We start from the raw sequence: 15,345 nt of genomic DNA, 5'->3' as shown, positions 1-15,345 counted from the left end.
CTGAGTTCTCAGTCCAGGGGGAGGCAAGGAGGAACAGAGCAGGCGCTGGCTTTACCTTTACCACTGCGCTCCCTGGAATCCAGTCCCAGCTCTGCGGCCCACCCTCTGGGCGGCACAGGGCAAAGACCCTCCACCCACCTGAACCTCGGTGCTCTCGCCGGGCAAGTGGGAACGGAAGACCCAGACTATCGCTGCAGCAGCCTGAGCTGATTCGTGGAGGCCCAGCCCAGAGACATCGGGGCACTGTGGAATCATTCTGTGAGCATTTCAGAGCTCCGGGGCAATCTCCCCGGCTGATCGCTGCCCAAGTGCCCAGGCTGGTGGCCCTACATAATCCCCCGGGGACACCTGACGAAGGCCACCACCCTCCCACTCCCACTGGACCGCTGAGCGCCTCCCAAGTGGCTTCCGTGGAAATGGTGAGTGAGCCCCGCTCCACGCCAAGTTCCCGGGCCACAGTGTGAGCTGGAATCTCCTTATAGGGTATGCTCTGAGGGCACTTGAGAACGTTCAAAGAGAGCAAGACTCAGGCGGCTCGTCGGTCTGGAAAATCGGCCTGCGGGGAAGGGGGACGGGGCAGCCAGACCCACCGGGTCCCTGGAAGGGTGGCCCCTGACTGTCACTCATACAGAACCATCAGAGACCTCGGGAGAGAGATGCAGGGACCACGGGGGTTCCCAGGGGCCTTCTCGAGGTTGGGGTGGCTAAAAGGGAGCCAAGCTGTAGCTCTGGGTTGACAAACTTTGGGACAGTCATGAAATCTCAGCGGTGTGCGTGCCTCCTGGGGCCTCCCCCAGCCAGTGGGAAGCTAGCACGCAGGGTTGGGGAAGCCGGGGGGGGGTCAGGAGTCAGCACACCTCAGAGGTGATGCCTTCACCTGATGATGGCTGAACACGAGGACATCTAGAGGGAGGAAGTTAGTCAGCCTGCCCCCAGCCAGGGCAAACTCAGCTCCAACCTCAGAGGACACTCCATCCCAGCGCCAAGGAGACGCCTTGGGCTGCCGTGTTCAGGACGGCACCCTGAGCGGAGACCCCACAGGACCCCAGCAGGAAAAACAGCCCAGTCAACCCTGATCTAAGCAAACCAGACAAATGGAACTTACACTGTAGATATTTCTGGTTTCTTGTCTCTTTCTTTACTTGTGATAACAAATCAAACAAGAGAGATCCTTCTATTGTGGCTCATCTACCAATCCAATCTCTCACCTGCACAATATTCAGACTCGTATTAATTTCCATGGGCCCCAAGGACAACGAGGATGACAGTTCCGGTAAATAATAACGAACAGCTGCTTCTGAGGACGGCCGCGTACCAGGCCCTGTGCTGTTCCCTGGCGGCACTAGCTCAGTCTCACAACAACTCCCTGAGGCTGGTTCCAGTATTACAGTGAGTCCCCTATGTATGAAGCTTCAAGTTGCGAACTTGCAAAGATACGAGCATGCGTTCCATCAATGTCAGACGTGAGTGAAACTGCAGCTGGGCCTCAGCTCCTACTGTTAACAATCTTTCAGCTCCACCGTCTCCCACTTCCGCTCCCTCCTCCCGCCAGTACCTCTTCTTGCCTGTTCACTCAATGCCAGCCCCTGTATGCCAACTGTTGTACTGTACTAGTGTACTGTAAGATTAACAATGTTTTCTTTACTTTTGTTTTTTTATGTATCATTTGTGCAAAAAGAATTATCAGCCTATTCCGGTACAGTACAATATAACCGATTATGTTAGTTGGGTACCTAGGCTGTGTTGGACTCTCTCGGAACGGAACTCATGTGTATATAGGGGACTTATTGTATTGCCTTTTTGTCAATGGCTCTTTGAGGGTAACTTTTCCAGTTTGAGGGTAACTAATTCCAGAGCCTGAGTGTGCTGGCAGAGCTATCTGCAGCCCAACATCCAGGCCCACTCTCTTCTCCGAATACATGCGAGGTGACGGCATGTCCAGCAAAAAGGCTGCCAGGATCGAGTGCCTGTTAGAAGACTTCTGACTCAGGCGATGTAGGCAGCAGTGTAACGTGGGACTTCTGTGGAGGTCACCGAGGGAAAACAGTCTCAGGTACAAGGCAGCGTGCCCTACTCCCTGACCACTTTCCTAGAGCCTGGAATGTAAATGCCATGGCAGAAGTCCCAGCAGCTGTTTTCAGCAGGTGATCTGGAGCCTAAAAGTCAGAGCAAAGGATGGTGTGGCACAAAGGGAAAAGGATTCCATGCAACTTTATGGAGCCCCCACACCAGCCCTAGGTTCCTACATCCAGCTTCTTTGACACAGAGAGAAATAAACATGGTATTGAGTTGGCCAAAAGAGTTTGTTCGGATTTTTCCATAGGATTGCATCCAATATTTCATTTTAGCCCAGGGTCCCCCACCTCTGGGCCATGGACCAGTATTTCCTGACAGATCGGCAGCAGCATCAGATTAGAAATAGAGTGCACAATAAATGGAATGTGCTTGAATCACCCCCAAACCATCCACCCCCCCTTCCCCCCCCAGTCTGTGGAAAAATTGTCTTCCATGAAACCGATCCCTGGTGCCAAAAAGACTGAAATAAATATATTTTAAGCCACTGTTATTTTCAACCTGCTACTGGCAGCTGAATGCCAATCCTGATGGCTCCAGAATGAAGCTGCAGGTGGAGAGGGGGCTGGAGAATGGGCACTGGCCAGGCAGAGGGAGTGGGGAAGTGGGGTCCAGGAGAGCCCCCCCAAAAAGGACAATGACCCTGCACCAGGGACTCATGGAAGATGTACTCAGGCCACCAAACTTCTGCTTCTCTTTAATTCCCCTGTCTGTCCAGGGCAAGAGAAAAATTTCCTATTTGTGACACTGACGAGGTTCTTCAACATTTTAGGAAGGAAGGTTCAATCCTGTGCATGGTTCTCTACCCCCCTCCCAGGGACTTGGAGTTCTCTTCCTCATTGGCCGCTAATCTCATTTCCTCGCCTGCTCTCACTACCAGGAACCTCAGAACTACCCCGGTGCACCCTCACAGCAGCGGGCTTGACAGTTAACATTCATCCTCCTCCATCCCTCAGCCTTGACTTAATCCAATCTTACTAACCTGTCCTTCAGGGAAAGAGACAGAGTGTGACGCATACAGAACACTAAAAGGCAGGAACATCCCTAGACTATGAAAGTAATGAAAGTAACCCAGCTTTCTCTTTCTGGGAATAGTTAAAATGGCAAACTATTAAAAAGAAATTAGCGCTTCATGAGTGTAAGGGGGAATTCTCTGGTTTATGTATACTTTCTGACCTTTCAAAGTGGTGTTCTCTTATACAGCAGCCTGTTACTGGAAAAAGAAAAGAAAAAAAAAAAAAAAACCAAGACCTCTCATCCAGCCTCAGCCTTCACACACCATCAAGCCCAAGTGAAGAGCCCTCTGTCCACAGTGTACAAATATGTTATTACACTACTTCCTCCACTCAAACGCACATTAAATGTTCACATCCCAATTTCAAACACATTAAAAGATTTTTAATTAGGCGTTAGAGAGCAAAAAGAGGAAAAAAGGAGGGGGGGCAAACTCCGGGAGATACTGGGGGACAGGAAGCTCGTGTGCTGCTATCCACCGGGTCGCAAAGACTCAGACACAACTTGGAGACTGAACAAGAAGAAGTTAGTATAGGCATACGTAGGGAGGAAAAAAAAAAAAAAAGAATAGTTAGCAGTGCTTATTTCTGGAGAATAAGACAATGGGGAATTTTTCTAATTCACGTATTTCTATGTTATTGAATTATTTTCCACTGGCTTCCAAAGATTCCTTGATAAGTAGTGTCTGCAAGCTAGACTGCGTGCCAGGCTGGCACAGCCCCCAGAAGACATGGCCCACGGCATTAAGAAGCCTCTGGAGAAAAGGAAAAGCTGCCAGATATGTAATTACCCCATGAAATGGGAGCTTCTGTGCCTGCGAGGTTGGGACCACAGGGTGGACGTGGGCAGAGATGAGGGAGAGGCTCTCTAGGCCTGGCCGGGGGTGGTCCATGAAGGCTTTGAGGAGCTAGTAGCTGTGAGCTTGGTCACACAGATGAAGGAGCATCTGCGAGAGAGCGAACAGGAGGAGGGGTAAGGCAGGCTGCCGGGACAGGATACAAGGAGGAGCAGGCTAAGGGTCTGCGCGGGGTGCTCTGGGGTGCACCTGAGGGTGTGGCTCGGGCTGGAGTCCAAGAGTAGGAACCAACCGCCAAGAGCTTCATGGACCCCTCCAAGGAAGGGTCTTCCCCTGTGAGCCTGGGCACTGCCGCCACGCTGTGACGAGATGGGGCTTGTCTGAGAAAGAGCACATGGGCATCAGACGCATCAGGACAGGAGAGAGCAAAACACTGGGGCAAAGGAAGCGCTGGTTTCAGAAAAGAATCACAACCAGCAGCGGGGTGTGGAGGTTAAGAGAGGGACCAGAGCGCCAGCAAGCTGGGCTCAGCTCTGCCTGGTGCCAGCTGCGAGCCTGGGGCGAGCTCTCCTGGACTCGGTTTCCTCAGCTGTGAAGTATGGAGAATAAAAGTTGATCTGTTGGGAATTTCCTGGTGGTCTGGTAGTTAGGATTCTGCGCTTTCACTGCCATGGCCCAGGTTCAATCCCTGGTCATGCAACTAAGATCCTGCAAGCTGCAGGGAACAACCAAAAACAGAACACAAACAAACCAAAACAAGAGTTTATCCATCAAATAAAGCTAACAATAGCACTAACAACAGTCCTTCTCTGGATTGTTGTAGGGATTAAATTAGTTAACATGCGTAAGCGCTGAGAAAACTTCCCAGCACACAGTGAGGCTGTGTCCACATTGCTTTGAACCACTTCCCCACCCTGGCGGCTCAGACAGTAAAGAATCCGCCTGCAATGCAGGAAACGGTGGGTTCAGTCCCTGGTTTGGGAAAATGCCCTGCAGAAGGAAATGGCAATCCACTCCAGTATTCTTGCCTGGGAAATTCCATGGACAGAGGAGCCTGGTGGGCTACAGTCCCCATAGAGTTGCAAAGAGTTGGACACGATTGAGCGACTTTCACTTTCTCATTCCCTTATAATGAACACTCCTAGGGAGGCACCAATTTGAACAATTGCTGAGACCCAATCAATTCACACACATTCCAGACTTTAAGTTTTTTTTGTTTTTTTTTTTTTTATGTGGACCATTTTTAAAGTGTTTATTGAATGTGCTAAAATACTGCTTCTGTCTTATGTTTTGCTTTTTGGAGGCCACGAGGCATGTAGAATCTTAGTTCCCCACCCAGGGATTGAACCTGCACCCCACTGCATTAGAAGGCAAAATCTTAACCACTGCACCACCAGGGAAGCCCCACATCTCAGGTTTCTAACAGTCACCCTTGGCCCAGAGGTCAGAAGGAAGATAGCGCTGCCCCTCACTTGCCTCCCAGAGGCCAGGGAACTGCCACAATGCAGGGGCCAGAACCATCACCTGGAAGCGTCCCAACCCACCCCTGAATGGCCCGCCCAGAGGTTAAGAATAAGGGCTGGTCCTTACTTTGCAGAGACACATTCTCGGATGAGTTGACAGAACGATGACACTGGCTTCAGACCAGCCAGTGGGGAACAAGGTCTCCAGGAAGTGATACTGGCCAGGTGGTCACGGACACCAAGCTGAGCGACAGGTACACAAGGATGCCCTATACTCCCCTCCCTACTCTCTAGGTCATGTGAGTGTTCCCTAATATCAAGTTCTCGGCTCAGTTCAGCAAACCCAGAGCACACATAGGGCCCGGTGCCACCCTTCTCAGAGACGGCAGGGTCTGGCCCAGGAAGATGGGTCCACGGGCAGCTCCAGCTTGGGGGAAGGAGGTCTGCTGGGGGAGCAGGGAAGGGGTCACCTGCAAGGTGACATCTGAACGGGTCTAACCCTATAAGCAGAAACATGAAACTGGGGAGGGTGCTGGAGAGGGAGATGCCAGCTTCTTGGATGCAAGGATGCCCTGTGGTCCGTGAAACTGAGCAGAAGACAACGCCCATCTCCACTCCTGCTTTCCCACAGCCAGTTGTGCGCCTGGGATCTTCATATCAATTCACCATCTCACAGAGTCTCAGCCCCAGAAGGCACCTCCTCCCCAACTCGAATGGGCGCCAACTGTTTGCACTGGAGCTTCTTGCAACTGTTAACATGCACCCCGCTCAATGAGGGATGCAGATTCGGGTTCAGCAGCTCCAGCCTGGCACTCTAACCCAATCCCAGGCGATGGCTGATGGATCACACTTTTGAGTAACACTCTATAGACAACTTCACTCCAGAACAACCTCGAAACAGGTAGCTACTTTCAAGTGGAATCTTACCTTCTGGCTCTCTCTAACCCTTTTAACCCCTTCCTGTTTCCCCATGTTCCTCCTTGTGTCTCTTTGCTTTTATGTGCTTGTTACATCCCCCAAGTGGCCAGAGAAATCAGAAAGCCAGCCAATGGCAGAGGGACTAGGAGATGGAACCCCAACTTGTGGAGTGGTGTGGAGGGGGGCCAGGCTCCCCCAGAGGCCAGCTTCCCTGACCGGAGTGCTTTCTATTTAAAGGACTTATGCAAGTTGACTCAGCGAGTCAAAGGCCAGGAAAGAACACCCCAGAAATGAGGTTCACAGCCCTCTGAAGTCACACAGGACCGCTCTGATGCCGGAGATGGTTTCTATTTGTAACAGCAAGCCTGAAAAGCTCAAGAATAAAAATAAAACTGGCAGAACTGAAACCATTCAGCAGACGTTGACAGCACTTACATTGACTTGTGAACATTTTCCCACGCTGCCCTCCAAAATGTGGTCTCTGTTTCATGGCTACTAAAAACATGTGACATACTCAGACCCCAACACATGCTTCCCTAGCCCCGTGGATCATGATTATATATTTTAAAAAACACTTTTGATAATCATGCTTACAGATAAATGTGTCTAACTCCATTCGTTAAATGTATGTTAAGTAAGATGAGAATAAAAATAATTTTCAGTGTTTTGAAAATGATACAAATATCTGTGTCTCAAACTTTAACAACAAAATCTATCTTTTAAAAAGGAATTAAGTTAAAAATCCACAATGGTTAGAAATCCAAACGTATTAACTTAGGCAAGGGGACAAAAATCCCACGCTTTTGCACAAGACAACATATTTTTCTAAGCAGCACAGCTTCACCTGTAGCCATATCCCCACCACACACACACATAAGCCACACTGTTCCCTCAAGGATGAGGGAAAATAAGCCCATAATCCTTGAGTTTCTATTAGGTGTCGTAGATCCTATGTGCTAAGGGTCATCCCATTCCAAAGATGAGGAAAGTGAGATCACACACAGTCAGAAAACAGACTAATGGCAACTCAGACCCAGACCTCTTGGCTCCACGGGAGGTTGCACTCAGCCAAGAACAACTGCAGTCTGTTCAGTTGCTAGGTCATGTCCAACTCTTTGCAACCCCATGGACTGTAGCACGTCAGGCCTCCCTGTCCCTCACCAACTCCTGAAGTTTACTCAAACTCATGTCCATTGAGTCAGTGATGCCATCCAACCATTTCATCCTCTGTCATCCTCTTCTCCTGCCTTCAATCTTTCCCAGCATCAGGGTCTTTTCCAATGAGTTGGCTCTTCACATCAGATGGCCTAAGTACTGGAGCTTCAGCTTCATCATCAGTCCTTCCAATGAATATTCAGGGTTGATTTTCTTTAGGACTGAGTGGTTTGATCTCCTTGAAGTCCAAAGGACTCTCAAAGAGTCTTCTCCAGCACCACGTATATCCCAACAATGGACCCAAACGGCCATGTGAAAACATTCTGTGCGGAACCAACTTCCTAGCCCCATGGCCACTCTCCCCATAGGTGCTGGGGTCTGCTGTCACAGGTAGGGGTCATACCTAAGTGGCCTTCGGGAAGTTCCTGCCCATGAGGAGCTGGCCAGCTGGCTGCCCTGGGCTCTCCCGGGATGTCAGGACTCTAAGAAACACCAAGGCAACCGATATTCCCCACGCCCCTTACACGGGGCTCCAGAGGACCTAGCAGAGGGAGCAGGTAGAAGGAAGGATGTTCAAGGTGTCCAACCCTACCTGAGTCCCAGTTACCTGGAAATAAAACCAGGAGGTGCCAAGGTCAGCCAGCTGGGCCACCCTGGAGAGAATGTGGGTGGCAAAGGGAACCCAGCTAGGGATTAATCATTGGACCCCTTTAACTCCATGCTTTTTAAAACAGTTTTTTAATCATGTGAATCATAGATCATGTGAAACTATTAACTAAATAACATACTTTTTTTTTTTAAGCTGAATGGAGAATTCCGCATTTCTAATCCTTGAAGGCAAGCGCACCACCCCCCCAACCATGTGACCCCTCCCAGCTGTCTGTGGGAGAGAGGCTGCTGACCTGAGCCGTCTGCATTGAGCACAACTGTCTGAACCAGCAACCCTCCCCATGGCTCCACCTCCTGCACCACCCACACCCTCCCCCAGTCTAAGGAATGACCTCCTCACTCTCCAGCACCCCCCCCCCACACCCGCCCAGGCACCACACCCTGCCATCTGTCTCCCCTGCCATCCACTACTGTGTCCGTTCTACCCAGACCTCAGCACCTTCGATAAGCCCTGGCCCCAGCCTCTGACCAGAAGACCCAGCACTTTCCCCTCCAGTCTGGCCATGTCTAATCCCCCCTTCCACTGTCCTCCCGGCGGGACCCTCCATCACCTCTCCCACGGAGAAGCCCTTTGATGCCCCCTTGACCCAGCGGCCCACCAACAGCTCACCTGGCCCTCCTGTGGTCTGGCCTAACTGCTTGCCAACTCCTTCATGGCCAAGGCCTAGTGCATCCACACCACTCCACCAGGAGACAAACGACCCTCTCTCCCAGCCCCTGGCTCCTTGTACAGGCTGTGCTCCCTGCCCGCAACGGCATTCAAATACCTCACCTCCCACCCACACCTGTGCCTGGTTTATTCTGTATCCAGAAGCCTGAATTTCCCCACGAGGACTTTCCCACCTCCCGCCCACTCCCCTCTTTCCATGTCCACTGCCCACCATGTCCTTGCAGGCCCCCGCGAAGGCACAGACAAGTCCTCCCACCCTCCAGGCTTGCCTGTGAGCTTGGGGCCACTGTCACGGTACCCCTTCAACTCCAGATGCCCAGCACCCAGTGCTCCACGTGCCCTGGGCACATGGCCTGTTCTTGGCATCAATCTCTCTTTCTTAGTCTTTCCTTTCTACTTCATCTTCTGCCACCCAACCTCCTGCCCTGAACAGTTTGTGCAGAAAAAGGGAAAGGCACGCACAAAGAACTCCAACATCTCAAGCAGCAATAACTCTGAAGAAACCTAAGGAAGAACCTGCCGCCCGCCCTTCACTCCTGCAAGCTGGGAAAACATATTTACTTCCTCAACCGGCTTGAGAAAGAGCGGCTGCTCCAGAGACTGGGGGGTTTCATAATGTCTGAATTCTCAAGGAGTTTGGAAAGAGGACCATGAATCTAGAATCAGCAACTGTACTTCTCACACTTACAGCTTGATCATTTGCATTTTAAAATAAGACTCCAACCCCTCTCCTGCTAACAGCCATCTCCTGCTCCCCCCTGCACTTTGAAAATAACTGGTGACAGACAGCCCTCGGAACCTGGCAGGGCAGACGGTGGGATGCAAAATACATTTTCCCAAGGATGCTGTGGCTGAAGGCAGGTGGGACCACATAGGCACGATATTCCCACCAGAACTTCTTCCACTAAATTCAGGGTTGCCTTTGAAAAGGGAGATAGGGTCCAGGGACGGAAAACCCACTGGCTTCCCTCCCAAGCCTTCCCTGTGGATCAGGTCAGAGTGAAAAATGTTCCCTGGAAGGGCATCTTGCAAGGCTGACGTTTTAGCCCCAGGCCACAGATGACTCCACCGTCGCAGCATGTTTTCTCCCGACAAACGTTCACTGGGTGGAAAGGCCATGAGAACGTGCTGTGCTCAGCCCTAAGTCACCCAACACCTAGATGTTTCGGGAGCAGAAGGGGCTGTGAGCTTAACCCTACCTCTCAGCTGGGCTCGGTCAAGTGGACGAGGCTCATCGCCACTAGCCAGACTCACCCCTGCCTTCCTCCAGGAAGCCTTCCTGATTTACAAAAGTGGGGTAAGGACCCTCCTCCATGCCTATGCCTACAATCCGTGCCCACAATCCCTACCCTCTTTGGGTCTGGATGCCAACAGTAGGCTTCAGAGAGCTGAAGGGATGTGGCCTGGGCCCATGCGAGTCCCCAGCACCTAGAGCCTGGGACTCAGCAGGAAAAGGTTTGCTGAATCCTGTAGCAAGGGGCGGGGGGAAGGGGCAGTCTTCCCAACCAGCATTTGCCAGCTATGAGGGACCCTCACGCTCACTGGGGCTTCCCCTGTGGCTAGGCTGGTAAAGAATTCGCCTGCAATGCTGGAGACCTGGTTTCGATCCCTGGGCTGGGAAGATCCCCTGGAGAAGGGAAAGGCTACCCACTCCAGTATTCTGGCCTGGAGAATTCCATGGACTGTATAGTCCAAAGGGTCGCAAAGAGTCGGACATGACTGGGCGACTTTCACTTCACTTCACGCTCACTGGTTCAGTGAGGCCACCTGAAATGGAGGAGTCAGTGGGGTCTGTGCATCCAGCGCCCTCATTACAGCAGTACAGAGGGGGAAACTGAGACCAACGGGGACCTGGGGCCATCACCACCATGACAGGCGCCCCCTGAGGACACGGGGGTGGCCGGCCTCCTGTCCCACTCTCCCACCCTCCCACCCACGCTCTAGTCGAGTCCAGCACTGATCACAGGGCAGGGCTCCCAGTCCTCCCAGCCCTGCTGGACTCGGGCTCACCTGGGGCTTCTCAGGCTACCTGAGCCGGTAACGGCAGGTGTTCATCAATATCAAGCATCTCTCGGCCTAACAGACCCACTTCAGGGGAGGCCAGTTAGCCTGCAGACAAGCCCACTACCGAAGCCTTTCCAAGTCTCCGCAGAGGCCCAGGCCCCAGCATCCGAGTGGCCCCCTCGGGGCAGGGCCACTGATGGCCTGAGAGCCAAGCTGCTGACCCCCCCCCGCTCTGGGGCTGTGTCCACCTCAGGGCCTGGTTCTGGGAAGCAAATGGGGTAACACTCTAGAGCATGGGCCTTCAATCCAAACCCCCCAAAATAAATGTTTAAAACTCTGTATCTATTTGTACATTTTCAAGCTGACATCTAAATTTCTCATCGTAAGTTTAAATACTTGTAGAGGATGTAATTTCCAACATATTGTAAATATTAACATTTCAAAATAAAACTGTTACTGTGTCTCTTTCAAATGGACCCAGTGGAATTCTAAATACCATAGCAATTCAAGATCCACCGTCATCCATCTTAAAATTACAGAATTGGATACTTCTTAAACACTTGGAAAGATAGCAAGGCTTCTTCTGCCTCCTTGAACTCTATTTCCAATCCACATGCCTATGATATTTCCACTATCACTGTATTTCAGGTTTGAAGGCCTTTTTCATTGATTAATCTAACATACTATGAGACAAAAAAGAAAAATGTATATGAATGTCAATTTTTTAATTTCGTGTAACCATAAAGGTCTAAGTGTCAAAATTTTTCTTCTGGATTGAATTATTATTACAATTACTATTAGCACATAATAGTAGAATCAAGACAGCAGAAATATAAATCTATATAGGTAATAATCATAAAAATTAAACTTTATTAGAAATAAATCTTAGAAGAGATGAATGGTAATGCTTTTAAATTATTTCACAAAGCCACAGATGACTATTACCTACTGCCAGAATAAAGCAGAGTTTATTATCAATTCTATCTCCATTTTTCAAATTTTATAGTGCTGAAACCACCTAGTCAAATACATAGAAGGATGGAAAGAGATTTACCATAGCAAATTCTCTGAATTCCTTCAGAATTATATGGCAAGAATTACAGTAATTTATTACCAAAACTCAACTTTTTTTTCCAATCTGGATGCCATTTGTTTCTTTTCTTGTCCTTACTGCACTAGTTAGGACCTCCAATATAACATTGGATATAAGTAGTGAAAGTGTCAGCCGCTCAGTCATATCCGACTCTTTGTGATCCCATGGACTGTAGCCTGCCAGGTTCCTCTGTCCATGGAATTCTCCAGGCAAGAATGCCATTTCCTTCTCCAGTGGATCTTCCCAACCCAGGGGGGGAAATGTTTCTTCACCATTCCCGACCCAGGGAAAAAAGTTTATTTTTTCACCATTACATATGATATGAGCTGTAGAATTTTTGCACAATGCCCTTTGTCAGACTGGGGGTTTCCTTCCACTAGATTGCTTAGGATTTTATGCTGAGTAGACGCTGGACTTTGTCAAATGTTTTTTCTGCATCTAAGGACTTGTACCTAGAATATAGAAAGAGTTCCTAAAATTTAGTAAAAAAAAAAAAAAAAAACCCAACTTTTAAGTGGGCAAAAGATTTAAATAGACACTTCACAGAAGATATACACGGATGGACAAGAAGGACATGAAGAAGTATTGAGCGTCATTAATTTTGAGGGAGATGAAAATGGAAATCACAATGTGATACCGATGTACACATATTGAAATGTCTAAAATTGAAAAGACAGAGGATACAAGGTATTGACTGGAATGTGGAAGAACCAAAAGCCATGAGATCAGCTGTGGGAATGAACAGATGAGGAGGCCGAGGGTCTGCAAGGCTACCTTTCATCCGTGTATTCCCACCCCTGCCCTGGAGAGGTCACATACAAATGCCTCCTTCCAGCAAATGGCATCACTGCCTGGTAGACAGTGGTGCCCAAAAAATGCTAGCTCTCTTGGTGTTACTACTGCTGCTCAACAGCATAAGAACAACTCTTGTGACCAGGACACACACTGCAGGTCTCACACCATTTTACAGTCTTGGTTCCTGAACTGAGGTCCCAACATCCTTTTTCATTTTAAAATATTAACAGGAGTCAAAGCCCAGGTAACAACAGGTATGAAAGCATGTAGTAAGCAGAGCAATCTATAAACATGCAGGAGAGACCCAGTTATCAGAAAAACCATGGGCTTTACAGACAAACCAACTGCACTCAAATTCAGCTCCACAAACCAACTGAGTTCCTCGAGAGGAAAAATTCTGAGTCTCAGTTTCCTAATCTCTAAAATGGACATGAAAACACCATTCAGATCACTGGGTGGCTGCACAAAGTGGGACCGTGCCCTTCAGAGCACCTGGCACGGGGAATATTGAGTGGCAGCTGTGGCATGCTTACTCTGCTCCTTCCTCTCCAATCACTGCCCCCCAGCGACTGGCAAACACCCATCGCCAGCATCCAGGGGCCCACCAGCCTGGGGTCTGGTGCACAGAGGCTTGGCTGATTTTGGAAAAAAAGAAAAAAAGGCCAAGTGGCTTGGTTTCCAATTTCTACAAAGAGTTTTTACTCTATATCCTGAAATTTCAAGTTCTCCAAACACGCAGGGATGCCAGGAGGAGGTGAACAGAGAGGCATCGTGGTGGGTTTTATTTTTAGATGCTGGCATGGAAAGCATCCAGCCTGCTTTCATGCTGGTCCCCAGCCGCCACTTCCTCCCCCAAGTCATCGCCCAAATGAACAGCAGACCCATCAAGAAAGATTTCACAACTCTTCTTCTGCCTGGTACATTCTAAAACAATGGCTTCAGTTTCCCGTTCCACCCAGAGACTAAGTGGATTAAAGGTCTTGGTCTTCCTGGGAAGCCGTGCAAAGCGAACACACTGACCCCTGGGTTGGCCCTCACATCCTGAAGCTCCAGGGGCTCCCTCCGCCTGCCCTCCTCCTGTCCCGTCCCATGGGAGGGGTGGCATCACACTGGGTTATAGCCTAGGATCAGGTGTGAACAGGGATCAGGTACTGGGGACAGAGACCTCTTCTTCACCTTTTAAGCAGCCACTGTTCAGGAGCACATGAATTCATTGCCTCTAAAAACGGCTCCCAAGAGAAATTTCCCCGTGGACCCTGATGGAGGCTGTAGCTAACCTCCGGGAAGTACCTGGCCCTTCACAGTGACCTCCAGCTATAGCTTCAACTGCCGGTGGTGAGTACAGCAGCATCTACAAAGGATCGGGGGCTTCCAAGAAAACCATCAAAGACGATTAAGAGATGAAATTAAGCCAAAGTGTCCTGGAGCAGGAGACACCAGGCTCCAGAAGGACGAGTACAGCTGCATCTGCTCTGCCCACCGCTGGACCCCAGGCAGGCATTACCAATCCATCCCTGTCCTCAGACATTCACAGACTAAAATCCTCTGGGCAGCCAGTACTAATCAATCAAAATGGTGCTGAAAGCATTACTTTTGAGTATCCTTTGGACCTCCCCCTTTCGATGGATGGAGAAACTGAGGGCCAAAGAAAAAGTTCAGTGCAGATCATGAAACAGCAGAGCCAAGATGAGGCAGGATGAAAAACACACAGCTGCTGAGAAGCTTCCAGAAACGACCTCCTCTTCCAAAACAAACCTCAGCCTCAGGGTGACAAGTTCAACCCACAAGCTATGAAGAGGGAGGCCAGGAGGAAGAATTCAGCAGCCGGCCACCACAGCGGCCAGACGGAGGCGCCCAGCCCCACCCTACCCACCACCCACACTCTCTGGGTCCCAGGGGCAGAGCGGCTTGAGGGCCCCACCCCCTGAACCTGCCAGGTGTGGGGAGCAGGAGGGGAGCCGAAGTTAACAAGATGGATTCTGAGAACTTCTCAGCAGGCTGTATAAAAGCCTTCCTCAGATATTCTAGCAGGTGGGCAGGCTTCCATCAGCCCTGATGCAGCCCTAGTCTGGGTTCCGCTCTCTGCAGCCCCAGGTAGAAGAAGGGCTGCCAGCCAAGCTGCACACACAGGCAGACTCACCCTGGGCAGGGACAGGGAGCCCAACCAGGATACCCTCGGGACTCACCAAGCACCTGTTAGGTGCCAGGCAGAACCTCTGGTGCAAACATCACAGCCTGCCCCTGACGAAGGGTCTGAGGGCATCTTCACGTCCACGCAGAGAGAAATGGCCCTCTTCCCATCCCCCCACGAGTCATCACTGCCAGGACAAACGGCGCTGGCCAGCGGGCGCCCCTGGCGTGTCCCCGCCCCCCACCCCTCCCCACTCTCAGACAGACCCAGCCTCCTGGCATCACTGCTGCTGTCCGAGCTTGTCATCCATTTGGGGCCCACAGGGCAAGCTCCACACACCAGGAGAGCTTCTCTCTCCAACTATCCTTCCTTCTCCAGCTAATGAGCTCATCTCATGTATGTGTATGTGTGTGTGGTCAGTCATGTCCAACTCTTTGCGACGCCAGGGATTGTAGCCCACCAGGCTTCTCTGTCCATGGGGTTCTCCAGGCAAGAATACTGGAGTGAGTTGCCATTTCCTCCTCCAGAAGATCTTCCTAACCCAAGAATCAAACTGGCATCTCC

General features: G+C 50.4%; 1 protein-coding gene across 2 annotated transcripts in view; it reads right to left on the bottom strand.

The window, feature by feature from the left end:
* The window catches only part of ITPK1 (inositol-tetrakisphosphate 1-kinase), a 156,660-nt gene that overhangs the window by 102,347 nt on the left and 38,968 nt on the right, over positions 1 to 15,345 (bottom strand). The gene's annotated exons all lie outside the window — the stretch shown is intronic.

This window comes from Odocoileus virginianus, chromosome 16 (assembly GCF_023699985.2).
Source record: "Odocoileus virginianus isolate 20LAN1187 ecotype Illinois chromosome 16, Ovbor_1.2, whole genome shotgun sequence".
NCBI classification, from domain to species: domain Eukaryota; kingdom Metazoa; phylum Chordata; class Mammalia; order Artiodactyla; family Cervidae; genus Odocoileus; species Odocoileus virginianus.
Note: the sequence above shows the minus strand (reverse complement) of the source record. Positions and strands in the feature narration are given on the sequence as shown.